The 15,162-nt window shown below is 38.0% G+C and overlaps 1 protein-coding gene across 2 annotated transcripts in view; it reads left to right on the top strand.

Moving 5' to 3' along the window:
• The window catches only part of COL24A1 (collagen type XXIV alpha 1 chain), a 353,825-nt gene that overhangs the window by 85,399 nt on the left and 253,264 nt on the right, over window positions 1-15,162 (top strand). The window lies entirely within an intron of this gene.

The raw sequence follows: 15,162 nt of genomic DNA, 5'->3' as shown, positions 1-15,162 counted from the left end.
TTGAAGGCTGAATCATTGTGCTGGAGGAAAAAGTAGAAGCAATGAAAAATAAAGCAGAAGGGAAGAAAAAGAATTGAAACAACAAAAGCAACACATGAGTTTCACAGGAAGATATCAAGGGATACAACTGCATTTTAGAACATCTAGAAGAAACATGAGGAAAAAGAGCAGAACTTATATTTGAAGAAATAATACCAACATCATTCCTAAAATGAAAATGGAGACATATATTCAGATCCACATCCAAGAGACTCAAGAAATGATAAAGAATATAAACCCAAACAGATATACAATAAGACAAATTACTACTAAGATGATAAAATCCAAGATTAAGAGACAAATATGAAAACAGCAAGAGAAAAAGCGTAAGACGGTGAGATTTCTCAGGTGAAACTCTGAAGGATGGAAAGGAGTATCAATGAGAAAACATACAATATGTTGACTTGGAAAGATCCCCAGCCAAGAATATTCTATAGCTAGGTTTCAGGATTAAGAGAGAGATAAAGAGCATCTCAAACAACAGAGAAATTTATTACCACCACACCAACCCTGAAAGAAACACTACAGAGACTTTAAGAAATGTGAAAGCCGGGGTGGGGTGGTGGCCCACCTGGTTAAGTGCACACAGTATGAAGCACAAGGACCCTCTTAAGGATCCCTGTTTAAGTCCCCAGCTCCCCACCTGCTGTGTGTGGGGGGTGTCACTTCATAAGCCGCGAAGCAGGTCTGCAGGTGTCTTTCTCTCCCCCTCTGTCTTCCCCTCCTCTCTTGATTTCTTTTTGTCCTATCCAACAACAACAGCAATAACAGTAATAACAACAACAAGTGCAACAAAAATGGAGGAAAAAAACGGCCTCCAGGAGCAGTGGATTTGTAGTGCAGGCACCGAGCCCCAGCGATAACCCTGGATCCAATAAATAAATAAATGTAAAAATAAATAGGAAGACCACCAGGAGAATCAAATTCTTCATGCAGGCACAGAGCCCCAGCAATAACCCTGAAGGCAAAAATAAAAGAAAGAAAGAAATGTGAAAACCTACTCAGTAATATCAAAAAACACTCAAAATTTTGTGCTTGCTTTATTATGAATGTAAGATGATTGATGTTATCTAAGGGCACTGAGAACTGTAACTGCCTTTATATATTAAATCTATTTTTCCAGTTGCCATAAATTTTGTTCTGTATTTTTTCACATATAAAGCACTACAATTTTCGTGTGGTCAAATCTACCAAATTTTCCTATGAGAAATCAACATGACGTTACTCTTAAAACTCCCCTCTTTCCCTAGGACTATAAAAAAAAAAGTAAAACTTCAATGAGCAGCAGACAGACAATGAAAATAATTTAGGATTAAGGAGAGAATTCTGCATTTATATTCAGAAGTGATAGACTCCGTTTGTTTTTTTTTTAATTTTATCACCTTTATGTGATTCTAAGCAAAAAACAATTGACATAACTAGTTTTCATTTTCTTTAGTTATTAAATAATTGCATTAATATTGATCTAATCTACCTTCAAGAAACATTGCAAAGTTGAAAGGCTATGTTTTTAGAAGGTTGTGAACGGCGAGTTTAAGAATTAGGGTTTGCTGTTGCTTGTCTTCTGCGGCACCTGTGTGCTCAGTTGGGGTAGACTGTGTGACTCAGACACTAGCGCTGGGGCTTGTTGAAAAGCAGGTTGGGGACTCAGCCCCCATCAGTTCCGGACCCCCTGTACTTTATGTCTGTGGAGTTGGTTCAGCTTTTAGCTGAAGGTAGTTGGAGCACTACTCAGGGTCTCTTACTATGAAAGCAGATAACGTGGGTTCAGACAGCTGGCCCCATCAAAATTGTGCAGGAAAGATAAGATGACATCATTTCCAAAAGGTTTATGTATTTAAAAAAAATTTTATTTATAAAGAGGAAACATTGACAAAACCATAGGATAAGAGGGGTATAGCTTCGCATAATTCCCACCACCAGAACTCCATATCCCATCCCCTCCCCTGATAGCTTTCCTATTCTTTATCCCTCTGGGAGTATGGACCCAAGGTCATTGTGGGATGCAGAAGGTGGAAGGTCTGGCTTCTGTAATTGCTTCCCCGCTGAACATGGGTGCTGACAAGTTGATCCATATGCCCAGCCTGTCTCTCTCTTTCTGTAGTGGGGAAGCGGAGCTCCAGAACACATTGGTGGGGCTGTCCAGAAGGTTTATATCCTACTCTTTCCTGCCCCCAGTTCAGTGTTGAAATTATAGAACTAACTATAGGATTGGAGTTTCTGGGGTTTAGTACAAATCACTCTATGCTCCTCCCCCCCCCCAGGAAAAATGCTACATCTTAGTAATGTCTTCCCAATTGTAACTGGCTGCCCAGGTGGTGGCTATCTTACCTGATATGAGTATCTCTCTCTGTCCTCTCTGCCTTGATGCCATCTCTTGTCTCTCACTGTGGCAACTCTGCTCATATAGGTTCAGAAAGATTTCTATGCAGATTATTCTTTTCTTTGGTTTGTGATGTTTTTGCCACAAGAGGGAAACACAGATTATCTCTATTCAGACATCTTCATGCTTGGACTCCCCCTTTTTTATAGGACAGAGACAAATTGAGGGGGGAAAGGGATAAAGAGGGAGAGACAGAGACAGAACTGCAACACTGTCTCACTGCTTATGAAGCTTCATTGTTTCTTATTCTCTAACACTATACTATTTTTTTCTATTTCATTTAATTATACGTAACTATTCTTCAAACTGGTAATATGTTATTCTGTGTTTCATTCCTTACACATTATTTTCTGAAAATCACTATGATCTATCACTTAAGATGCTACCTATTTTGCCTATGTACATCTAATCTTTGACAAAGGTGCCCAGACAATTACATGGGGAAAGCAGTCTCCTCAACAAATGGAGTTGGAAAACATGGATTGAAACATGCAGAAGAATGAAACTGAACCACTATATTTTACCACATACAAAACTAAATTCCAAGTGGATCAAGGACTTGGATGTTAGACCAGACACTATCAGATACTTAGAGAAAAATAGGGGCAGAACTCTTTTCCGCATAAATTTTAAAGACATCTTCAATGAAACAAATCTGATTACAAAGAAGACCAGGGTAAGCATAAACCTGTGGGACTATATCAAATTAAAAAGCTTCTACACAGCAAAAGAAACCACTACACAAACCAAGAGACCATGAGAATGGGAGAAGATCTTTACATGCCATATATCAGAGAAGAGGCTAATAACCAGAATAAATAAAGAGCTTGCCAAACTCAAAAACAAGAATGGGGGGAAAACAGAATATTTTCTGTAGAAGAGATCCAAAAGGCCGAGAAACACATGAAAAAATGCTCCAAGTCTTTGACTGTCAGAGAAATGCAAATAAATACAACAATGAGATACGACTTCACTCCTGTGAGAATACATCAGAAAAGGCAATAGCAGCAAATGCTGGAAGGTGGTGGGGTCAAAGGAACCCTCCTGCCCTGCTGGTGGGAATGTAAATTGTTCCAACTTCTGTGGAGAGCAGTCTGGAGAACTCTCAGAAGGCTAGAAATGGACCTACCCTATGATCCTGCAATTCCTCTCCTGGGGATGTATCCTAAGGAACCTAATACACCCATCCAAATGATCTGTGTACACATATGTTCTTAGTAGCACAATTTATAATAGCCAAAACCTGGAAGCAGCCCAGGTGTCCAACAACAGATGAGTGGCTGAGCAAGTTGTGGTCTATATACACAATGGAATACTACTCAGCTATTAAAAACGGTGACTTCCCTGTTTTCAGCCGATCTTGGGCCTTGAAAGAGACACACCTTACTATGGAAAGATAGAGGCAGACTGGGAGTATGGACCGACCAGTCAACGCCCATGTTCAGCGGGGAAGCAATTACAGAAGCCAGACCTTCTACCTTCTGCAACCCTCAACGACCCTGGGTCCATGCTCCCAGAGGGCTAGAGAATGGGAAAGCTATCATGGGAGGGGGTGGGTTATGGAGATTGGGTGGTGGGAATTGTGTGGAGTTGCACCCCTCCTACCTTATGTTTTTGTTCATTAATCCTTTCTTAAATAAAAAATTTTTTAAAAAAAGAAAATTTCATGTTAAGTGAAATAAGTCAGAAACAGAAGGATGAATATGGGATGATCTCACTCTCAGGCAGAAGTTGAAAAACAAGATCAGAAGAGAAAACACAAGTAGAACCTGAACTGGAATTGGCATATTGCACCAAATTAGAAGACTCTGGGGGGTGGATGGGGGGGGAGAATACAGGTCCAAATAGGATGACAGAGGACCTAGTGGAGGTTGTATTGTTATATGGAAAACTGAGAAATGTTATGTGTGTTCAAACTATTATATTTATTGTTGAATATAATACATTAATTCCCCAATAAGGAAATTTTAAAAAAGATACTACCTATTTTGTTTAGTGATATGACTGGTCTTATAGATATTTTCCTGGAAATAGATAGGTTTTTCTTAGCTTCCTATTTTATAGTGAGCTGTAAAATTATTCTTGAACACTTATAAATAGCTTCTGGTTTTTACTCTATCGGGAGTTATAAAATTATACAACAGTATGTTGTTAAATCCAAAATGAGAATTCAAGAAAACAATGAAGAAACAATAAGTGGAATGGAATTCTTGTTTGATTGCCTGTTCCTTACATCACACAATTTATAACGTTTTATTGCTTTAAAATATATGCCTTTGGAATATATTTAGATCCTTAGAAAGAATACATTTGAAAAACACATGTGTTTCATTTTCCCTAAAAAGCATTCATAATAGAAATTCTGTCTGATGCTGTAATGTAGCATATAATCTATATGTACTTTTCCTTGTTTTTACCACAAAACGATTTGGTCATGCCTAATAGTAAGTTGCCACACTTAAAATGAGATAGAGTCGCACATCAAGTTATGACAGAACTGACCTTAGAGAATGGTCTAGGCTATTATCTATGTATAACATATGTTCCCCACATGTTGTTCATAGTATGAGTAAAATCATCTTTACATAGTTTTAGCATTAAGTAAAGGTGATTGTGTTAACATGGGATATTATACATTATGGGCACTTGTATTTTAATTTGTGTGATTAACATTTCAGGGCCTAGAGATAGATCACCTAACAGAGTACATAATTTAACAATCTTGAGGCCCTGGATTTGAGTTGTAGCACCATGTAGGAACATCATAGATGCCACCGGACCAGGAGGTCCATGGATGGTGGAATGGTGCTGTTTTCTGCTTCCCTCTCCCTCTCCCTCTCCCTCTCCCTCTCCCTCTCCCTCTCCCTCTCCCTCTCTCTCTCTCTATATATATATATCTGTTTTCATTTCCCCCTCCCATTTTCCCCTTTCCCTATCCCTTCCTTTAAATGATCAGACTCATAATAAATAAAATAAAATAAATAAAATATCAGACTCAGGAGACTGCTCAGTAGTACTCTTCTTGCACAAGGCTCTAAGTTCTTTTCCCGATATTTCTTTTTTTAACAGCTATTTTAAATTTTTTAACTGTCTTTATTTATTTGATAGAGACAGCCAGAAATCAAGAGGAAGGGGGATATAGAGAAGGAGAGAGACACCTGTACACCTATCTCACCACTCATGAAGCTTTCCTCCTGCAGGTGAGGACTGGGGGCTTGAACCCAGATCCATACACATTGTAACATGTGCACTCAACCAGATGTGCCACCACCCAGCCCTTTCCCCAATATCTCTTAGAAACAAAACCAAAAGTATTTAAGAAGGATGGTCAGTTATTATTATTTTAATAACAGTAAAGGGAAAATATCTTTTAATAATAGCATCACTCTCTTTACTGTGAACTAAGCTAAATGCAATTCTGGCCACTTTCTCTTGACAATTAAATTATCTATTACCTTTGTTATTATATATGAAGTAGATAATCAAATACAAAAGAAATATTAAAGAATCCCCTAAGGATGATAGAAATACCACATCTGAAAGAAGGTGAAAGAAATCTGAAGATGTTGAAATCTAAAAGTACCCATATCAGGGCCAGGTGCTAGTGCAGCTAGTTGAGCACACATGTTATAATGTAGAAGAACCCAAGTTCATGTCCCATGTCCTCCCCTTCAGGGAGAAAGCTTCATGAATGATAAAGCAGGGCTGCAGGTGTCTCTATCGCTCCCCCTCTCTATTACCCCCCTTCCCCTCTCAATTTCTGGCTATATCTATCCAATAAATAAGGATAATACCAAAAAAATTAAAATTAAATAAGATTACCCATATCTAGAAGTTTTTCACTAAATGTGCCTCAAAAGACTGTTCCTTCTTAATTTCTCCTGATTTGAGATCAATGTAGCAGTGTGGTTGGTGCTTCATCATGACATTGCTGTGTGGAGTCATGTTTTTTTAATATACAATAATATTATTAGAATATGTACTTCATTATCATGATCACTCCATTTTAATCATTGAATTATGTATGTGTCTTAAGTCAATTTGTTTTCTCAAGTTATAAGTAGATAGTACTCAGTCTTATGAAAAGAAAATACAATTAAGTTTTAAGTAATTTTAATGTGTAATGTAGAGAACGCTAGTGTCTACTTTTAGATAACTATAAATTTTAAATGACAATTTACACTTAGATTTTATTTACTTTTTTGTTTTTTATGTGACAAAGAGAAATTACAAGAGGATTGGGAGGTAGAAAGGAAGAGAGAGAGAGCATGAGAAAGAAAGATGTTTAAAGTCTTGAAACTAAGACAAAAAATTGCTAAAATATATCACTTCACTTTTCTGTATCACACATGGTATAAAACAGTGAAGGTAAATGATATAAAAATGTTTACATATAAATTCAGGACTAAAAGAAATTAGTGTCTGGTCCCTAGTGCATGTGTTATTTTTATCGCTCCGAGGTCTGTATTTCTTTTCTTTCTTTATTTTTTATTAATGATTTAATAATGATTAACAAAATTGTACAATAAGATGAGTTCAATTCCATACAATTCCCACCACCAGAGTTCTATATCCCATAGGAAGGCTTCCCTATTCTTTATTCCTCTGGAAGTATGGACCAAAATTCTTTAGGGGATGCAGAGGATGGAAGGTCTGGTTTCTGTAATTGCTTTTCCACTGAACATGGACATTGGTAGGTCAATCCATACCCCAAGCCTGTTTTATTTGTCCCTAGTGGGGCAGGGCTCTGAGGAGGTGAGGTTCCAGGACAGACTGGTGAAGTCAGGGAAGTCAGGATGATGACATGTTAGTATCTACAGCTTGGTGGCTTAAAAGCAGTAAGTTATAAAGCAGGAAAAATTGTTTAATAATCAGGAACCTAAAGGTAAGAATAGAGCAGATGAGATTTGGTGTTTTCATGTAGGAAGAACTAGGAAATCTATTTTTAGGAGGTTCCAAGGGGCCCATGACTGTAGTGATTTTTGCCTGAGCCTGACAGATAACGTGCAGGTGGACTGAAACTACTTTCTGGAAGAGAAGAAAAAAAGTATTGTCTGGGACTATGGCGTCAGAGTAGAGGACAGGACTAGAAAGTTAGGTTAGGGCAAAGAGTAGCTCCCAAATATGAGGAAAGTATATAAATACATTTAACTTTAAACCTCATCTATATAAGCCTAGAACCCATATATATTCATATTTAGCACAAGAGCCTGTGTAACCTCTGCATCCCTGTCAGTCTGATCTCACAGTCCCTGGTCACAGCCAGGATCATTCTAGGCTGCACTCATTTCAGGACCAGTCTTCCTCGAGTGACACAGTAGGTTGACCCAGCCTCCCTTCGGAGGCTGTCCTACATTGAGGGCAAGGTCCTGGAGAGGCCCACAGGAGGACTTATTATGATGCTGTTCCTGAGGGAAGTGACCAATGATGGTGGAGACAGAGATCTATTTGAGGGCTAGGCCCATTATGTCTATGTGGGTATCCAAGGATTCTTTGACTAGAGCCCCAGATGATGGGGTAGACCTATATTTTCATTCTTTTTTTCAGGCAGAGAGAAAGACTGGGAATGAAAGATATCACAACATCATTCCATCATTTGTGGGTTTTCCGTTACTTAGTACCATGGTGATCCCATGTGGTCCAGGACTCAAACCCCCCAGAATAAACATTCAAATCCAAGTTTAGGTTTCTAAAAATAGCAATCCTAAAGAACTTCTTTGGACTTTAATTATTTAATTTTATTTATGTATTCTTGGATAGAGACAGAGGAAAATTGAGAAGGGAGAGTGAGAGAGGCAGAGAGACACTTGCAACTTTGCTTCACCACTCATGAAGCTTCCTCCTGCAGGGCTTGAACCCAGATCCTTGTGCACTGTAATGTGTGTGCTTAACCAGGTGCATCATTACCTGGACCCAACTACTTTTTTTTTTCCTAGCCTGCATCAAAACAATTCTGTGTTTGATGCAGATACTTTAGAAATATATTAGACATGTAGCACAAACATATTAAAGGCTTCCTGACTGGGAGCGTACAGTGAGTTAGTAGTATTGCCAAGTTTAGGTTTGAAAAGATGTTGTTATAAATCATATGCTCTTTCTGCTGGAAAAATGATCCCTTACTTCCCTGAGGAAACACTAGTAATGGGATTGAGTTGTCGTCCACCAACTTCGTAGTGATTTCTGTATTTTTTGAAGTGAAATCACAGGGTAGATATTAAGTCTCCTTGGCAGTGTAAGCACTTTATGAATTAAACCGAAAATGCATATGCATTTTCAAAAAGATTACTTTGATTACTCAAGTGTTATTCATTACTTAGCCTCGATATGAAAATTTCAAATAAGTTACTGTTAAAAATCATTTAAAATCTTAACTTCCTCACGCACTTTTGCCACCATGATAAAACATTACATTTCTTTAGTGTTTAGGGATTGAGTTTATTTTTGCAGTGCAATGTGTTTTGTTTTTTCACCTAACACTGGTTTTGTGAGGAATTTGGTATATTTTGGAAATCAAATAGTATAAAATAGTAGTTACTTAGAAAATGTATTTGTTCCTTAATTACAATTTTTAATGTTTATTCATTTATTTGATGAGGTTCCTGGTAAGAGTGGCATACTTAGTGCACAGAGAATTGAACTTAGGTCCTCATGCTTACAAGTTCTACACTACCATTTCTGCCACTTCACTGGCCACTCTTACTTAAAGGTTTTCTGCCATGCGAAGGATTTTTTTTTTTGCAAAGACTATTTTTCTTAATCCTTATATTATAAGATACTTTAAAATTTGGAGATCTTAGAATGATGTATTAACCACAATTACTTTTGAAGTGGTGGGAAGGTAGATATCATATTGAATATGCAAAAAGTCTTATGCTAAAGGCTCCAAGGTTTCACAGTCAAAATCTTGCACCACCACCATAACCCAGCTGAGAAGTACCCTGGTAAAAATAAACAACAACACAAAACACAAGGATGCAGGTTCAAGCTCCGGCTCCCCACCTGCAGGAGAAACACCAGCTCTGCAGGTGTCATTCTTTCTCTACCTCTACCTCCCTCCTCTCTCAATTTCTCTCTGTCCTGTCAAATAGAAATAGAAAGAAAAGAGGGGGGGAGATGGCTACCAGGCATAGTGGATTTGTAGGTAGGTGAATTGAGGGGCAGTGACAACCCTAGTGGTAAAATTAAATTAAATTAAAATAAATACATAAAGAAGTCAAAATCTCATCTAGTAGTTACATATTTGTCAAATGTATGCATTCATGCTTTTGGATTTTGAGATACTACTGTTCATACCTCTTCCTTTCCTGTCCTTCACTCTTTATATGTTATAATTGGATCAAAATCCTAAGAGCCAGTTAATATTAGAGGACAATCATGGGATGCTAGTTATCTTTGATAAAATCATACTTTGAAGATGAGGGTTCCCAAAAGCAGAAGCTCAGAACCTTTTTTTTCTGCTAAGGTCCATTTGTATATTTATAACATTATTTATTTATAGGCCATCCAAAATTATCAACTGATGAGTGGCTGAGTAAGTTGTATATAAACACAGTGGAATACTACTCAGCTACTAAAAATGGTGAATTAACCTTCTTTACCTCATCTTGGATGGAGCTTGAAGATATCATGCTAAGTGAGATAAGTCAGAAACAGAAGGGTGAATATAAGATGATCTGACTCATAGACAGAAGTTGAAAAACAAGATCAGAAGGGAAAACACTAAGCAGAACTTAGACTGGAGTTGGTGTATTGCACCAAAATAAAAGACTCTAGCGTTGGGGGGAGGGTTCAGGTCCCAGAACATGATAGCAGAGGAGGACCTAGTGGGGGTTGAAATGTTATGTGGAAATGTTATACATGTTCAAACTATTATATTTTACTGTTGACAGTAAACCATTAATCCCCCAGTAAAGAAGTAAAATATTACCAACTGAATTTTTTTTTATTCCACCAGGGTTATCGCTGGAGCTTGGTTCCTACACTATAAATCCACCTCTCTGGTGGCCATTTATTTTTCCTTTTTTATTTTTCTTTCTATTTTTATTTGACAGGACAGAAAGAAATTAAGGAGGGAAAATAGAGAGTGAGAGTTAAAGACAGACACCTGCAGACCTGTTTCACCATTCACATTTGCTGGGAAATTGTGCAGTCACATCTGTCATGTTGTCCCCTCAGGCTACTGCTAGTTCCCTCGAGAGTTGGGACATTCTTGGAGTGCCTGTTCCACCATGTTGTGCCCTCAGGGCATTGTCTATTTCCCTGCGATATTTGGAGTGCTTTGGTCACTTCTCCCCTTTCCCATTCTCATGAGAGTTATTATTCTATCCTAGAGTGCTATGGTTACTCCTCCCCCTTCCCATTCTCGCAAAAGCTGTTCCTATAAAAGCCCTTCTTCTTCCGCACCTCGTTCTCTTGCCAGCGCTTCACTTCAGTGTTCAGACGCAAGAAAGGTTACTGCATGAGGTGGCCATTTTCACTACCTCCACGTGGCCTGACCTGCCTCTCTAGCACCCAACTCTGAGACGCCAGAGCAAATAAAGATTTGTGTTCCCTCTTCGCTCCAGACCTCCTCTCTCTCTTCTCCGCGGCACACAACAACACACATACATGAAATATTCTCCCTGCAAGTTTGGGAGCAGGAACTTGAACCTGGGTCCTTGTGCATGGTGATATGTGCTCTTAACCAGGTGTGCCACCGCCTGACCACCTCAACTTAAAAATTATTACTAACTGTTGTGATGAAAAAAAAATCTCTGGTGACTTGACTAGTGAGGTAGGTAGGTCGCTTGGACTATGTTTCTTTTACTACATGAGCGACCCAGGTCAGAGCCTTGCTCCCACCACATTGAAGAAAGTCTCATTTTGGTCATCCCTTTCACTATCTTTGCCTCTGTAAATAAATCAATAAACAAACAAATATGTGTTCTGGCTGCCTTGGCAGGACCAAACAAAACAATAATGATTCCATAGGCCTTTTGTGGCTTGTGGGCTGGATGATCCTCACCCCTGATATAGACAGTCTGTTTGCTATCTGTGGACATTAGAGTTCATCTCAAGTTCACTCTCCAGATACCTCAGGCAAAAACAACATAGTAGGCAGTCTTTAATGCTCGGGAGACTCTTAAACACCGTAGGACTGCTTTTCTATTTTAAATGTTTTATTTCCTGGAACACATCTGACATGAACCAGATTTGTTAAAACATAAAGACAGCCACTGATTTATAGTAGGAAAGAATAATCTTGGTAAAAAAAAAAAAAAAGAGTAGGAAGAGGGGATTCATATGTATTTGTTAAGATTTTTATGTATTGCCTAGTTCCAAGTAACTCTTTTTTAAAAATTCAGTACCCAAACTTCATCTTTTAAAGAATTTTAAGGTTTCCCAGATTAATTTAACCAGTTGTTTCTTGTACCAAATTTGTTATGGAAACTTATGTGGCTTCACAAATGTGAAAGAAATATATATGCTAGAACTGCTTTCTGGGATTGAAAATAAACATAATGTTAAAGATAGGATTTACTCTCTACAGCACCTAGAGAAAGAACTATTTATCAAAATACAGGGTTTTGCAGGTTGGGGGTACGGATCAACCTGCCAACACTCAAATCCAGCAGGGAAGTAATTACAGAAGCCAGAACTCCTACTTTCTGAACCCCCAAAACAACTTTGGACCATACTTTCTGTGGGAGAGAAGTGATAAGAGGAAGAGCATAAGAGGGCTCTGAACTCCAGCTCCATCAGGTCTCAGAGAGAGGGCATGAAAAGGAGAGAGATATTTGGATGTGGTAGTAGGGTGATGTGTAGCTTGGAGAGGAAGAGAGCACTGGACCTCAAATAAGAGGGGGCAATTATGTACAAATGTAGACAGATAGTTTCAGAGATGACAGTTAACCATGTCTGCAACTTGTGAAAACCTCAGTGGTTTGCAATGGAGGGACTTGGGATTCTGAACTCTGGTGGTGGGAAGAGTGTGGAATTATACCCCTGTCAACATGTAATTTTGTAAATCAATATTGAATTGCTAATAAAAAAATTTAAAGGGAAAAAATACAGGAATTTTTTCCCTAAGGAGTTTTGTAGACCTGAGAGTAGTAATGCATGAATAATAAAATTATATTACATTTAAAGTTGGAAGAAGAGAAAAAGTGCTCCTACATTTCACCAATGTTTACTTTCCTAATTATAGAAAGGAATGTCTCTTCTTTTTTATACATCTGACTTTTAGATGATTCTATTTAAAGTAAACTGTATTTTGGCTTCTAACTCCAATGCTAGAATTTCAGAATATAAAGTCCTACTGTTAGACATCTGTTGTTAGTTTCTATCCTTAGCCCAAGACTTTCTTAAATATTGCACAGTGGTGTTACATTCATTTGTTGAAGAATTCTGAGACAGTGTTTTCTTTGTACCAGCAAAAGTTTGTCCTAAATGTGAGCATAAAGAAATTACTATTGTTACTAGAGCATTATGAAAAATTTTCACTAACTTTTTAAAGTGATCTGCTTCTTTCAGGGAAAAAATATATATTGTCTAGATTCCACTTTGCTGGGTATGGTGTACAGTAACTATGGACCTCTGACTATAATTTTACAAGATGCAAGACTTTGAACTAGACACATCTTTAAGCTTCAGACAGGTGCTCAGAAAAGAAACACATGATTAACTACAGGCTATTATTTAAGGGGAAGTCCAGGCAGTCTGCTTTCATAAACATAGATCCTAATAGGTGAAAACGTGGGCAGGCAGTCACTTTTAGGGTAGTTATCTAGTTTTTAAGAATAATCTAGGAGTCTGAATCTAATAACTTCAGTCCAAATCATAATTGGCTTAATAATAAACCTGACTTTATACTAAGTGTCTGAGAACATAACTAGCCCCCCCCCCATTCCCTAGATTACTACCTTAGTTTGAAGTTAATACTGGCCTCATATATAACTTACCAGGCACCACTACCATGCACAAAGCCTTGTGTTTAATCGCCAGTATCACATGGGAGCACTGTGAGTGGTGTTGTGATGTCTTATCTTTCTGTGTCTCTCTCTCCCTTTTCATTTCCTCTCCCTCACCCACCCCCCAAAAATGAGAAAATTGACTCCAGAGAAGGCTGCTGAGTATTGCATGTGTAACGCCCCTGAGCAGGATTAAAAGTAAATAAACTGGGGTGTGTGTGTCAGGTGGTGGTGCACCTGCTTGAGCACACATGTTACAGTGTGCAAGGACCAAAGTTCAAGCCCCCAGTGTGGAGGAGGAAAGCTACAGGAGTGGAGAAGCAGCTATCTTTCTGTCTCTTTCCTTCTCTATCCCCACCGTCCCTCACTGATTTCTTGCTTTCTCTATCCAATAAAAACAAATAATTTTAAAGGAAATAAATTGAGCTGGTAAAATAGTTCACCTGAATAGTGTGCTGCGTTGCAAGCTACATTTGAGCTTACCTGCACTGGAGGAAGCTTTGTTATTTTGATGTCTTTGTCTGAAAAAGTAAGCCCAGAATGATGAAACCCCAGCAGCAACAACAAAACAAACAGAGAAATAAAGTCCCAAATATCAAGGCATGGTTAACCCTAGAAATATGAATTAAATGGTGTTAACTGTGAGGAAATGAAAGAGGTAGGAGGAGACTGAATTCTTACAGAGTACTTCACACCCTAGCCTTTGCCTATAACATTTGCTGTCTTGCTTTTGTAAAGGATTTCAAAATATCAACATTTTTTGTGCTGTGTAATAGTGAGAGTTAATCCTTTGTTCTTAACCATCACTTTTTATTGCCTTGTCTGGGGGGAAAAAAACTGGCTTTCTGTTTTTATTGGTAATGTTTGTTTGGTATGTATGTCCTCTATGGTAGTGATTTAGATCAACTATGTGGATTCTAATTTTCTGTTCTTTGTGAAAGAACAAAGTGTGTTGTCGTTTATAACATAAAAGCTTCACATTACTTTTAAAGGTTCTATAAATGTAATTAGTGTTTTATAATTATTTTAGTCCATGTAGTACCCTGATTTATATGAACTGCTTATCTAATTTCCTTGTAGAGATAGAATAAATATTTCTACTGGATTAAGCAGTAATTGTTCCATTGTTTGAAGACATTCAGGTGTGCTATCAAATAGATTGTTGCATCTGAGTAATCTAAAGAGTAACTCTACATAATTATGTAGGCACAGAAAATCTAGAGGACTTCATTTGATCTTAGTGTTTGAAAGTGGTACCATCATTAGATTAGTGCAAGACAGAAACTGGATCTGTGCTCTGAACTTTATAGGAGCCTGAATATCACAAACAAGTGAATAGCAAATATAGGAGGCTAAGCTGTGGTGCACCCTGTTAAGCACACACAGTACTATGCACAAGGAACCTGGGTTCAAGCCCCCGCTCCCCACCTTCAGGGGTGGATGTTTCATGAGCAGTGAAACAGATCTACAAGTGTCTATCTTTCCCTCTCCCTCTCCCTCTCCTCCTCCCTTCTCAATTTCTCTCTGTCCTATCCAATAAAATAGAAGTAAAAAAAAAAAAAAAGAAAAAGAAAAAGTGGCCTCCAGGAGCAGTGATTTCATATAGTGCTGGCATGAAGCCCCAGCTATATCACTGGAGGGAAAATATAAAGCAAATCCTTCCATTCAATCCCAAGTTAGTCTCCAAGGATCTTTTGAGAAATCCTGCTGCTTGTGCAGACTGATTATTTCTTTAATTTTTTAAGAAAAACTTTATTGAGATATAAATTAGCATATCATAAAACCACATTA

Source organism: Erinaceus europaeus, chromosome 11 (genome assembly GCF_950295315.1).
Source record: "Erinaceus europaeus chromosome 11, mEriEur2.1, whole genome shotgun sequence".
Lineage (NCBI taxonomy): Eukaryota > Metazoa > Chordata > Mammalia > Eulipotyphla > Erinaceidae > Erinaceus > Erinaceus europaeus.
Note: the sequence above shows the minus strand (reverse complement) of the source record. Positions and strands in the feature narration are given on the sequence as shown.